The sequence below is a fragment of the Felis catus genome, chromosome E1 (assembly GCF_018350175.1).
Source record: "Felis catus isolate Fca126 chromosome E1, F.catus_Fca126_mat1.0, whole genome shotgun sequence".
Classification (NCBI taxonomy): Eukaryota; Metazoa; Chordata; class Mammalia; order Carnivora; family Felidae; genus Felis; species Felis catus.
In genome coordinates this window covers 1929046-1943496 of record NC_058381.1, presented here as the reverse complement: position 1 = coordinate 1943496, position 14451 = coordinate 1929046, and the positions used below count along the sequence as shown (strand labels likewise).

Here is a 14451-nt window from a genome sequence, read left to right as displayed (position 1 = left end):
ATTCGAGGAAAGGCCGAGCTCTGCGCCACGACGGGCGGGCGCGCACTGGTCACCTCCAAGGAGGCCGCGGGGGAGCGCGCTGTGCGCCCCGTCTGGGCCCTCGTGTCACCTGTCCCCGCCGTGTCCTGTTCCCGCGCCCGTCTTGAGCGCCGCCTCCCTGTGCTGGCCCACCAGCCACAGCTGCACTTGGTTGTTGGAGCCCAGGCACAGCGAGGAGCCGGTGGACACGCGGCGGCGCGGACACCCATCCTGCCGGAAGACCAGTCGCGGTCCCAGGGGGAAGAGCGGACTCTCTGAAGAGCAGAGCCCGGACCCCTCCCCCTCGGAAGCCCAGCGGGCCCCCCGGGTGTGGGGGCACCCGGGTCTCCACCAGCCCGGAGCCCAAGAAGGCGGGCCTGGCGGGGGCGGGGGGGCCAGGGAGGCACACAGCCACCCTGGTTGGGGGAGGAGGAGGGAAGGGGGCCTCCCAGTGTGGGGCTGGGAAGGCCTCCCCATCTAATTTAATTTTTTTGACGCTTATTTATTTTTGAGAGAGAGCGTGAGCTGGAGACGTGCAGAGAGAGGGGGAGACGCAGAATCCGAAGCCGGCTCCAGGCTCCGAGCTGTCAGCACAGAGCCGGACACAGGGCTTGAACCCACAAACCAGGTGATCATGACCTGAGCCAAAGTCAGACGCTCAACCAAGTGAGCCACCCAGGGGCCCCAAGGCCTCCCCATCCGAACACACACACACACACACACACACACACTCACACACACACTGGCTTCACGAGGTGGCTCTTCCCTGGGAGGGTCATGCTTAAGGTTGCAGGGGAGGAGGGCGGGGGGGGGGGGTGCTGGTCCACAGGAGCTTCTCAGTGAGGTACAGCGTGGCCTCGGAACTAACTTGGTCAACTTCCAACACTTACAGGCCTTCCCTGCGCCAAGCTCGGGGGCTCATCGCTACCCGCCTGTTGCCTGCGGGATAAAAATCCAAGCTTCTTGGCCTTCGACGCTCTTTCCACTTGGCCCGCCCCTCTCCCACCTTATTCCACGACAGCCCAGCCTCACCTCACCACGTGGGCCGGATCCCCACGTGGGCCGGATCCGTGTTTCCCAGAACCCACTCTGCAGTTTGCTTGTAGTCCCTGTTTCTGGGACGTTCTGTTCAGCCTTCTAATCCCTGGTCGGATTCCGGTTTTTGGGAGTCCTCCCCGGTGATCCCGCCGCCCCCCGCCAGACCTCATCGGCTTTGCTCTCTACCGCTTTTGCCCTGTGCATGCTTCATTACCGCACACTTAATGCCACAGTAATTGGTGCCGACGGCCGGATCCCCAGCCGCGGTGAGCCAGCTTCCCTCGGCCGGGACCACATTCCCAGCAGGACGTCCTCATTTTGGTTTCTTCTGGATACAGCGCGGTATCGGGCTTGCGGGTGCTGAGAGGTGTTTGCTAAAACACACTGGGCACAAAGGCCCGTTAAAAATAAGCCCTTCCCTCGGGAGAGACACAGGCAAACGAGTAACTCCCAGGCAACATAAATAATAAAGGAATAGCCAGATGGACTCCAGTAGCCGTGACGCCGAGTCCCATAAGCCTGACAAAGCAAGTGACGTCAACAGAAACAGGGACAGCATCGTTTCTGGTTTACTCTTCTCGTGGGCGGTAACTTTCCATGACGCAAAGTGGGAACGGCAGGAAGAAAGTGGCATTCGCCAGGGTCTCCCGCTCAGCCCCGCGCCACCCGGTGTCTCCACCTCCTGTGGTCGCCGTACGTCTTCCCTACGCACGTTCACCAGCGGAGACACGCCGATCGTCCTCCTCCTCTTCCTGCACGTGGTAGCATATTCTCCACGCTGTTCCGCAGCTTGGTTTTTCCACCTTGCAGATTCAATCAGGAGACCATCGTGTATCAGCACTTAAAGAGCTTCCTTGTGCTTAAGGGTGTCACTGTTTGGGGGCGCCCGGGGGGCTCAGTAGGTGGAGCATCCGACTTCGGCTCAGGTCATGATCTCAGGTTCGGGACTTCGAGCCCCACATCCGGCTCTGTGCTGACAGTGTGGAGCCTGCTTGAGATTCTGTGTCTCCTGTCTCCCTGCCCCTCTCCTGCTCTCTCCCTCCCTCTCTCTCAAAATAAATAAATATTTTAATTGAAATAAATATTTCTTAAAAAGGGTGCCACTGTTTTGATGTAGCAAAACAGTCTACCCTACCAGCTTTGTCTAAGTGGACATTTAGGATGCTGGCAATCTTGTGTAAATATAAAAAAGAAGTGGGGCGCCCGGGTGGCGCAGTCGGTTAAACATCCGACTTCAGCCAGGTCACGATCTCGCGGTCCGGGAGTTCGAGCCCCATGTCAGGCTCTGGGCTGATGGCTCGGAGCCTGTTTCCGATTCTGTGTCTCCCTCTCTCTCTGCCCCTCCCCCGTTCATGCTCTGTCTCTCTCTGTCCCAAAAATAAATAAAAAACGTTGAAAAAAAATTTTAATAAAAAAAAATATATATATATAAAAAAGAAGTGTTTTGCTAAAAGAAATCGCCGGGCACATACATGGTTTCTCAAATGTAAGTATACACGTAGCACGATATCCTAAAAATGGAATTTCTGGGCCACAAGCCTGTGTGCATTTGGCACGTGTCAAGCTGCCCCCGACAGATGCTGTGGCAATTTACTCCCCCGTCAGCGAGGCCAGTGATGCGTGAGGATGCCCCCTTTCCCTCAGTCTCGCCAACACCGTGCTCTTGAACGCCCTCGCCGCAGCCAGTGTGACAGGTGAGAAACGGTACACTCGTGTCATTTTAACTTCCGTTTCTCTTACGCTGAGTAAAGTTGGGCATCTTTCCACATCGTAGAAGCCACTGGTATTTCCTTTTCTGTGGGCCGGCCGCTCCGTTTCTCCCTGGGATTTTGGTCTTTTTCTTACTGATTTGTAAGAACTATGGACACGTGAAGGAAATGATTTTTCCAGCTCTGTCACAACGAAAAGAGTCCCGACAGCAACAATGGTCTTTTCTACCTACACCAGCTCCTTGGAAACCGGACTGTGGTCTACAATATTATTCTCCACTAAAACGCGGGCTCCTTGGAGGGCAGCTGACTCCATACCTTCGAGCAGGCAAACCTCAAGATACGCCTGGAACATACTATTGTCGCTAAAAAAAAAAAAAAAAAAGTAAGGGCGTTCTCAAGAAAGTCAGAGGCAGTACTGAAAAGGGCGTGTTTCCAATTAGAGGGGCTCCCACTGGCTGGGTCGTGACATTTCAGGGAGCAAAACCTAAATAATGGGGCTGACTGAAATAAGTGAATTATTTCACTTACATATAGAATGTTTTCTCTTGCCAGTAACCAAAAAAAAAAAAAAATCTATTCAAAATGGCTCAGACAGTAGGGAAAAACTTATCTCAGAAAATAAGACGCCCATAAGGTAGGTTGAGTCTAGGGTTGTCCAGGTCAGCGTCACCGAGGAGCTGGGGTTTTGTTTTCCCATCCGTCCATCCTTCGTGAATTAGCTCCTCCAGTGACTCACCTCCTTGGCAAGCTGGTGCTCCTACCCCAATGATCCCATGCAGACCCAACACCATACAGTGGCGGAAAGAAAGACCATCTCTTCTTGGGCCTTTTTAAGAGCAGGGGAGGCCGGAGTGCCCTCTGCCAGCAGCACATTCAAGGTAACTCCGAGGTCTGTGGGGCCGGCCAGCCTGAGTCGGCTCACCTTCAAGGTCTACGCCTCCCCTGAAAAGGGCTCACCTCACCAAACCTCCGTGGAAGTCAATGGGCTTTCGCTCTACTCCGTCCCCGGGGGTCAATCTAAATGTGTGGAGGAGCTGAGGGCCCGCCTTGAAGGAAGCGTCTCACACCTCCAACGTTACCGTGAGCCATAGACCAGCTGGGGTCCGGAAATACACTCACACACGAAGCCCGAGATGCAGAGTCTGGCTCGATGGGGGCCAGACAGCCGCGGATATCTCCAAGGTGCGCCTCCTGGACCTTTTCCGAGACTTGGTGTTATTGGCTTTGCTGGCGTTGTTGGATTTCTTTCGGCTAAAGGTTCAAAACTAAAGAAGCCGGGGTGTCCTCTGGGTTCGTGAGATGAACTGCCTCTCTTGATTCCCCACAACAAGCCACTGTATCTGTCCAGATCCGTGGAGAGAAATTACATGACGGGGCTTTACGAGGATACACAGTCGTAGAAGATTTCTGGAAGGAGAACTTCCAAAGGCCAGGAAATGTGAAGAATTCACCTGGAAATAACTAGAGTGTTCCACGTTCTGCCCATTTTAATCAGTTATAGGTAAACGTGGGGGAAGTCCCTGCAGGAAACCAGTACTTCTATAGGAAAACGGCAGAAAACGTAGAGGCTGGGTTTAGGCAAACAGGCTTGAGCGATGGAATGCACACAGGCCCATCAGGCAACCCGCCCCGGGGTATCCACAGGCCCTAAGTGACCAGAGGGCTACTTACAACCAGGCTCAGCTACCAAAAAAGAATCCCCCGCATCACCGTACCTCAACTTCCCCCTTTAAAAACAGCCCCCAACCACTGCCTCCTTGCAGACAGCCTCCCCTCCACTGTCTTGTCCACCGCTCCCTTGCAAACGATCAGCTCACTGCACATCTGGGGGCCCCCGTCTGATCAAGAGTCACCCCAGTGGGGCGCCTGGGTGGCTCAGTCGGTTGGGCGTCTGGCTTCGGCTCAGGTCATGATATCACAGCCCGTGAGTTCGAGCCCCGCATCAGGCTCTGTGCTGACAGCTCGGAGCCTGGAGCCTGCTTCGGATTCTGGGTCTCTCTCTCTCTCTCTGCCCCTCCCCTGCTCGCACTCTGTCCTGAAGAGACACCCCAGTTAGACATGCAGAGAAGTCAGTTCTGAATGCCATAAATCGGCTTTCTTCTTCAGGAAAAACTACGCGAGCCTTCTCTGTTATCCTGGGTGATGCCAATTACGAGTGAACTGTTAGTAATCTTTTCACCTAGAGACTGTGTCCAGCCTCGGAACTCCCCGTTCTCCTGCTGTTATTCATGTACATAATTAAAATTCCAAGTTAAAAAAAGGTGGGGGGGGGCAGTTTTCCCAGAAACCATCCAGCAGGCCTCTTCCTATCTATTTTGGCCAAAACCGGACACCAAACCCAAATCCTTCAAGCAGGCAGCGGGGACGGAAGCGTCTGATCCCCTAGCCTAGTCAGGATTTACCCGAGCCACCTGAGGAAGGGTGGACTGAAAAATGCAACGTGGGTCCCACCACCAAGTGAATGGGGGTAATGGATGGGGGGAGTAGGCGCCCAAGGGTGTCTGCTACAATTCATTTGGGAAAGACCTAAATTCACAGTAACACCAAAAAGAGAAGAGTCACTGTAAACCGTTACAAAAAAGTATAACACGATACAGAAGAGAGGGATTATATTCGAATTTTTGAAGTTGTTATAGGTGGGTTTTTTTAATGTTTACTTTTGACAGAGAGAGAGAGAGAGAGAGAGAGAGAGAGAGAGAGAGCGCGAGCAGGGTAAGAGCAGAGACAGAGGCAGACACAGAATCTGAAGCAGGCTCCAGGCTCTGAGCTGTCAGCACAGAGCCCGACGCGGGGCTCGAACCCACAAGCGGTGAGATCATGACCTGAGCCAAAGTCAGATGCTTAACCGAATGAGCCACCCAGGTGCCCCTATAGGTTTTAATAAGAAAGGGGATGTTGCTGCATATGAACGTGTGTGCTTCTAAGTACATTTGTTTATAATAAACAGGGAAATGTTCATTCCCATCGATAAATAGTAAAGGATATAAACAGGGAACTGTATGTGAGTCAAAGAGTCCTGGAAAAAACAGGAACCGTTCCAAGAACAGGAGGAAGGACTGATCAGCAGGTGTGGTGACCCAGGTAGGGAGGAGGTCCGGCCAGTCTGCCAGCACGCGGCACTCACAGTCCACCGGGGGTGGGGGGGTGGTGGTCGGTCCTGAGATGCTCAATTTAGGACCCAAGTCCTAAAGAGGAACATTAACGTGCAAACACAGCCCTACCCCCTCCCGGGAGACGAACCTACTACCTGCCCCCTCAAGCACAGTAAGACACTCATAACGCATGCATGCTTTTTAAGTAACACTAACAAAGCAAGTCAGTATATCATAATGACAGTACAGATGTTCCATAACTCTGGCCAAGCGAAACTAAAGGAACGTGCCATCCGGGCAGGAAAGACAGATCGCAGAAGCTACAACTTATGAGGAAGATAAGCTTCAGAGCCCCAGCCAAGCATACGCCAACTGCCGAGACCCTCGGCGCCCACGAGGATCTGAGACCGTAGTCTCTGGGGGTGCAGGGGCGGGGGTGTCTGACAAGATTTCATAACACCGAGAAAACATCAAAACAAGTATTTTAGCAACTTGAAGAATGGATCTTATTTCTAGAGAAAAACAAGATCAAGTAGGAACTGATGAAGCCACGAATTAGATCCATGACGTTGGTGTTTTAAGACAGACTGAGGGCGCCTGGGTGGCTTAGTCGGTTAAGCATCCGACTTCGGCTCAGGTCATGATCTCGCGGGTTCGTGAGTTCAAGCCCCGCGTCGGGCTCTTTGTGGACACCTCGGAGCCTGGAGCCCGCTTTGGATTCTGTGTCTCCCTCTCTCTCTGTCCTTCACCCGCTCATGCTGTCTCTCTCTCAAAAATAAATAAAAAACATTAAAATAAACAAATAAAATAACATAAAATAACAAATAACAACAAAATAAAATAAAATAAAATAAAATAAAATAAAATAAAATAAAATAAAATAAAATAAAATAAAATAAAATAAAATAAAATAAAATAAAATAAAATAAAAAATTATTTGTAACTGAAGCACCTTGTTTGCTACAAACAAACCAAGTGCGAAGGTCAGAATGCCCTGCTTCTGGGCTCCCTCCGGTCACTTGGCGTCGGTGCGACTCGTCCACCCTCCTCTACCCAGAATGCCTGACCCCTGAGGTGCTGGCGCAGTGGGCACTGCCCCCAAAGCCCTCTGACGCCCTCGCGTCCCACTGCCCCCACCCCTCCCTGGACCCAACCGCACTCCCCGGGGCTCCCATCGGCCGTGCCTCTTTCCCCGGACGGACGCGGCGATGTCCTTGGACGAAGGGGATGAGGCCGCACCTCGGGCATCTCCCACACCTGGGGGGACGTGTGGCCACACACGTGTAGCAGAAGCAGCGAGTGAAGGGCTCACTGGACGGACAGACAGACAGACGGTAAACGGAGTAACCTCCTGGCTGGTTGCCGGCGACAGAAATGGTCAAAGTATAAATGGACTTAGATTCTTGGTGTCTGAGACCCAAAAACGTGGCTTAAACTCTATGCTCCCACATGGGAGCTGGAGACCAAGGGGCACCCTCGCAGGGGTCAGGGAGGAGAGGAAGGGGGAGGCAAGGCAGAGGGCGTGCACTAAAGAGAGACACAAGCATCCTGAGGGCAGGGAGACCCAGCGGACTCACGAGGGACTGAAAACGGGTAGCTTCCCCTTGAACTCAGATCCCACCAGGGGCGGCCACTCACGGGCACAGGAACCCTCTGGGCAGAGCACGGGGAACGCAGGGCCCAAGAGGACGCCTCGCACACAGCCCCGCGCAGAGGGTGCTTCGGGTGGGCAGCTCGTGAGGGAAGCCCACGGGCAGGTAGACGATGAAGGGGAGAGTGAGCCAGGCCCTCGGGCTGGAAACCAAGGTGACCCCAGGAGACACAGGCTGGGGCAGGGGACAAGGGGCAGCGCAGTCCCAGGGCCACCCAGGCAGCCCCAGGCCCTCCTTCCATTGTTGCATTTGGCCTTGGAAGACAGAAAGGGCTGGAACAGACCCTGGGGGAGGCCACTGCTGGTGACCCCTTCAGATGGCATGACGTCAGTGAACGGGTCATACCTGCCAGCCGTTTCCTAAGTCCCCTCCCTCAGTGCACATCCACAGGCAGGTGGGTGGCCACAGGGGCAGGTGGGTGGTTGTAGGAGCAGGTGGGTGACCGCAGGGACAGCTGGGTGACCGCAGTCCCTGGGTGGAGAGGGGCGGTGCAAAGAGGGGGTCCACACCACCCTACCTGCTCCCCTCCACTCCCCTTGTAGAATCCTGTCCCTCCCCTCTTCTCCTGGGGAGCGGGCCCCCCCAGCCTTCTGAGACTGCTCTCCCTGAGCCTGCCGGTGGTGGGCAAATCCCACGACATTTCTCCACGGCACTGTTCTCCCCTCCCGTTCAAAACTCTTGTCTCATTTTCTGGGACATCACCCCTTCCGTGGTCTCCTCTTTCCGTTAAGGGCTCTCCTTGCCCCTAAAATGTTGGTGTTATGGGGGTTCCGCTGCCCTCACTGCCCCACCCCTGGGAGCCGCGTCCGCCCCCCACTAGGACGCTCTGAGCTCCCGACCCCACACACCCAGCCGCTCGCTCTCCTAGAGGCGCTGCTCACTCAGTGTCCCGATTATCGCCGGGTCGTGGACTCCTTTAGAGCAAGACTGAGCGATGCATCATTTCCCCAACGCCTGCCACCCAAGCCACTCCTCTGCTGGCTACAGCCCCGGCCACGTGGGGGATGCTCGACGGCTTCCCGCTCTCTGCTCGCCCAAAGCCCATCTCTAGAGAACAGTCAGCAGCAACGACACGACGGGGCTAACGGCCTGGGCCAGGCGGCCAGCTGCTCCCAGGTGAGGCCCGGCCAGCCTTTGGCAAGGGTCCCCAGCGAGGAAGCATTCGTGATGGCGGGTCAAAGGGCACTCGTGGACGCCGGGCCGCCTGCCTTCCCGTTATGCCCACGGCCGTGGCGCAAAGCCACGCTCCGGCACCCCCGCCCCCGCCGACCACTGCCCGTTTCCCGTTTGCCCCCCCGGGCTCAGCTCTCCTCCGCAGGCCGACGGAAAACACAACTAGTCCCGTCTCTCCGCGAGGTTAAACTTGAAAGGGATCCCCGACGGGGCACCTGGGTGGCTCAGTCAGTTAAGCGTCCGAATTTGGTTCAGGTCATGATCTCACAGTTTGTGAGTTCGAGCCCCGCATCGGGCTCTGTGTCAACAGCTCGGAGCCTGAAGCCTGCTTCCGATTCTGCGTCTCATTCTCTGCCCCTCCCCCACTTGTGCTCTGTCTCTGTCTCTCAAAAATAAATTAAAAAAATTTTTTTTAAAAGAAAGGGATCTCCGCCACCTGCAGAACAGCGCCCAAACTCGGGAGCACAGCCTTCCGGTGTGCCCGTGGCCCCTGCACCTTGCCCTGGAGAAGGGCTCTCCCGCGTGCCCCAACCACCCGATTCCCCCCTTCCGCTAAGCCGCAGCCTCTTCCCCTGTCACACAGGAGCCCGAAGGCAACCCGTGCAGACGCGCGGTAGCCTTCCAAGTCAGTGTCCCGTGAAAACGTAACACACGGGTCCACATCCCAGTTGCTTACAGGGGTTTTGAGTAAGGTCCAGGGCACACCCCAAACACTCTTCTCCAGAATAACCCTGATCTCTTAACCCTTTGGGCAGGATTATTAACTGCTGGGAGACCTCAATCAGCTATCCTAGTATCTGGCCAACCTTCCCCACCTTGGCCACACGCATGCTGTGGGGCTGCTGAAGAGCTGGCTGAGACCCGTGCCCTCGCATCGCCACGACTGTCAACCCCAGAGGGGCTAGTCTGCCGGGCCCTGTCCTCCACTGTGAACCCTTTCCGGCTCCTACTAATGACCTGTTCCAAGGTCAAACCAAAACACGCTGAACACCTACTCTTTGGACCAGATACTGGAACATAACATAAAGCCCCAATGGGAAAGTGTATATGAGCAGATGAGTGGAATAAATACAAGGTCAAGAAACAGACCCAGATACAATAGAAATCCAGAACAGGGCAAAGGGGGGACTTCAAAGCAGCAAAAGACAGACTGTTTGATTCAAGACATTTGGATGACAGATGGCCAACCGACACGTGAGAAAATGCTCCACACCACTCATCATCAGGGAAATACAAATCAACACCACAACGGGATGCCACCTCACACCTGTCAGAAAGGCTCACGTGAACAACTCAGGCAACAACAGATGTTGGCAAGAATGCGGAGAAAGGGGATCTCTTTTGCATTGTTGGTGGGAATGCAAGCTAATGCAGCCACTCTGGAAAACAGTATGGAGGTTCCTCAAAAAGCTAAAAATAGAACTACCCTACGACCCAGCAACTGCACCACTAGGCATTTATCCGAGGGATACAGGTGTGCTGTTTCGAAGGGACACATGCACCCCCATGTTTACAGCAGCCCTATCGACAATAGCCAAAGTCTGGAAAGAGTCCAAATGTCCATCGATGGATGAATGGATAAAGAAGATGTGGCATATATACACGATGGAGTATTAGTCACCAATCAAAAAGAAGGAAATCTTGCCATTTGCAACTACGTGGATGGAACTAGAGGGTATTATGCTAGGTGAAATTAGAGAAAGACAAAAATCATATGACTTCACTCATATGAGGACTTTAAGAGACAGAACAGATGAACATAAGGGAAGGGAAACAAAAATAATATAAAAACAGGGAGGGGGACAAAGCATAAGAGACTCACAAATATGGAGAACAAACTGAGGGTTACTGGAGGGGTTGTGGGAGGGGGGGTGGGCTAAATGGGGAAGGGGCATTAAGGAATCTACTCCTGAAATCATTGTTTCACTATATGCTAACTAATTTGGATGTAAATTTTTAAAAATAAAAAATAAAATAAAAGACTTTTGGATAAAACAGTAAAGTCGGATCTGTATCTCAAGCCTTATATTGGGATAAATTCCAAACGGATGAAAGACTTACACATAAAAACCAAAACTGTCAAAGGATCTGTAGCATGAGATCGCAGCAGCATCAAAATGTTGAAAACATAGTAAGTCTCCTAAAAATCTCAGAAAGGTGATAGCGTTTTTTTCTTAAAAATTTTTTAATGTTTTATTTTTGAGAGAGAGAGCGCGCGCGAGCACACATGCAAGCAGGGAAGGGGCCAAGAGAGAGAGGGAGACACAGAATCCGAAGCAGGCTCCAGGCTCTGAGCTGTCAGCACAGACCCTGACGCGGGGCTGGAACCCACAAACCAGGAGATCATGACCTAAGCTGAATTTGGCAGTTAACCGACTGAGCCACCCAGCTGCCCCAAGGTGATGGCCTTTTAAAACTAGGACTCAAAGTGGCTCCTGGGTGACTCAGTCGGTTGAGCAACCCACTTCGGCTCTGCTCGTGATCTCGTGGTTCATGAGTTTGAGCCCGGAAGAGGGCTTGGGATTCTCTTTCTGCCCCCCTCACTGTCTCTCTCAAAAATAAACACAATCAGGGGCACCTGGTGGCTCAGTTGGTTAAGTGTCCGCCTTCGGCTCAGGTCATGATCTCCCAGTTCGTGAGTTCGAGCCCTGCGTTGGACTCTGTGCTGACAGCTCAGAGCCTGGAACCTGCTTCAGATTCTGTGTCTCCCTCTCTCTCAGCCCCACCCCTGCTTACGCTCTGCCTCAATAATAAAAATTAAAAAAAAATTTTTTTTACATAAATAAACACAATCAATCAATAATAAAAATAGGACTGAAGACCCGAGAGGTAAAAGACTTATTGATAAACACACTTCCTAAAAACGTCCAGCAGGTCGGAAACTACCACGCGCAGATGAGAGCCAAAGCGTCAGGAAGGTTGGTGCAAGGCTTGGACACGAAGGGCAAACTTTCCCGCCACATAAAGATAGCCACGAAACCACAAGCAAGTAAAAGTGGCACTTTCGCAGGCACGGCACACGCCCGTTCTGCAGAACAGGAAGTTCAAAGGCCCTGAACACTGAAAAGAACGCGAGGCGGGGACGTTTCCCGTCTAACACACGGGCGCAGAGAAGAGCGCAGGTGGGCAAGGTCCGGGCCCCAAACCGGGACAGCATCCGAGAGGGCTCCGCGATTCTCTTTCCAGCACCCGGTCCTACGGACAAATAACTGCATGCACGACACGTGCACGTCATCTGCTTGCTCCGCGGCAGAAGCCAGGGGCCGAAATGCCCACGTGTCAGGGGCCGGTCGCATACATGCTGGCAAACGCACCCCGGGCGGCTGGAAAAGAGAACGAGGAGACTCTGCACGGACAGAGACGGAACCATCCGCACGTCGTCAACTCCTCCCTCAAACGTTACCTAGAAATCAACCACTTGCGCACCGACTCGGCCTCCTGGCCGGCGCCCCTGCTCCCAGCCGGACCCTCACCTGCATCCACTTCCCCAGAGCGGACGAATCCTATTAGGTCGCCTGCCCGAACCCTCCAAGCGGCCTCCTCTCATCGCCGCCCGCTCCTGCCCCCACCCTCCACGCCTCACCCCGCTCTCTCGGCCCCTCCGGCGCCCCTGGGTTCCTTCAACACCCCGAGAACACTCTTACCTGCTGTGCCCTCTGCCCTCGGCCTGGAGCACCTCCCCACCCCGGACAGAGCCCTGCCGCCCGCCCGCTCCTTCGGGTCTGTAATGACCATCGCCTTCTCAGCGAGACCCTCCCGGTCTGTCCTGCTTCCCACTGCGCACGCCCGCATGCAGTCGCAGTAATGGGGGGATGCGCTCTATAAATCCCCCCACGTTTAACGGCTGCAAATTCCCGTCCAATGTTAACAACACACCCCGCACCCCTTCCCCTGTCCTCCGCTGCACTCGGCATCACCTGACACACGCTCATTTACAGTCCGCCCCCCACACGCACCTGGAACGTAAACGGCCGAGGGCAGGGCAGCGATTCTTAGACGTTTTGTTCACGTCTGTGCCTCCGGCTCGCGACGGCGCCCAGCGCTGTGCCAACATCAAATCCTGGTCTCAACGCCGTGCCCTAGTCACGCAGAGGCAACCACGAAGGGACACGGGGGAGGCCGCCCCGTCGCTCCCCCACGCTCCGCACTCCTTCCAGAACCTCCTGTCGTCTAGAACCACGTCCAAAGTACACGGCAACGAGAACGCAGTGCCTACCACGTGACTGGCACTCCGCGTGTGACGAGGAACCCCCCGGCCCGGCCGGACGGACTTAGGCTAAGTGATACCGCGCCCCGCTCGGGGGCAGATTAAAGGGAAACTTGGGCACGTGCGCTTGTGCGCGGCGGGAGCACGTACACGACCACGGTGGGGACGCGCACGCAGCCGCGGCAGGAGCGCGCACGCAGTCACGGTGGGGGTGGGACGGCGCACACGGGCGCGGTAGGAGCGCGCACGCGCACACGGTTGCGGCAGGAGCGTGCGCGCGGTCATGGTGGGAACGCGCGCGCAGGGTTGCGGCGGGAGGGCACGGGTCAGGCTGCCCTCCGCCTAGTTGAAGGGCAGGCAGGGACGAGAAGGCTTTTGAACAAACCCGAACCTGCCGGGTTCTGAACCACATGAACGTATTTTCTACTCAGAACACAATTTAAATCATAAAACTTCTGTGCCAGCCTCTTCCTCGGAGTTAGTGTCAACTTTACTTATCTACAGTTTCCAGAATTCAGGGTCTTTCTATTTGTTAAAAATCACCACTGCAGGATTCCTGCACCTTCGTCCTTCCAGTGGTCCGTAAGCGTCAAGTGGCCTTGACCTAAAAACCTCTTGAACTTGAAACAGCAAATAAAAAAAAAAGAAAAAGCACAACTACAGAACACGTCTCAAGAATGAGGAAATCTGAGTATCACAGTCTGTGTACATTGTTACTTAATTACTGTTACTTTTCTTGGGTTTGACAGTGGTATTGTGATTACACAGAGAAATCTCGGGAGAGAGAACGTTGAAGAATTTAGAGGTGAAGGGCCAGGTCTGTATGTATGTGTACACATACATATACACGCATATATAGACACACAATGGGATACTACTCAGCGATGAAAAAGAATGAAATCTTGCCAACTGTAGCGATATGGATGAACTAGAGTGTATTATGCTAAGCGAAACAAGTCAAAGACATACGATCTCACTCGTGGAATTTGAGAAAGCCCCCTCACACGTGCACCCGACAAGGCCCCGAGTGTTTCAGGGGACCAGACACGGGCCGGGACACATCCACGAGGGTGGATACAGCCACTGGAGACCCGCAACAAGGTTCGAACCTCCTAGAAGCCACGGACCAGACCCCTCCGTACCCTTCCCGCTTCTCCAAGTCCTACCACATCCCTCAGCCTTTCAGACCAAGGGGCAGGTGTGCAGGCGAGCGCGTCTACAAATTCGCTCATGAGGACGAGGACACGTAGGACGGCCACACACGGACAAGCAAGGCCGGGTCCTCTCACCCCTCCCGGTCTCACCCACACGGGCAGCCCGGCTCCGAGCGCAGCAGCGGCAAGAGTGGGGGGCAGATCACAGAAAACCCCGGCCCGGCCCCGTTGAGCAGGAGGACAGTCCATCACCCTCTCAGTCAGCGGCTCCTCTTCTGGACAACGGAGACCACAGGACGGCTGCGCAGACGCGTGGGGAGCACTACGGGCACCCCTGCGGAGCCCGGTGGACGGCGGGGCTTCTGGACGGTGACACAGTGGTGTAAAAGGCAAAAGAAGCAGCGG

At 54.4% G+C, this 14451-nt stretch overlaps 1 pseudogene; it reads left to right on the top strand.

Moving 5' to 3' along the window:
* Nucleotides 1-3379: 3379 nt before the first annotated feature.
* On the top strand, nt 3380-5119 carry LOC101094059 (annotated as a pseudogene).
* Nucleotides 5120-14451: the final 9332 nt, after the last annotated feature.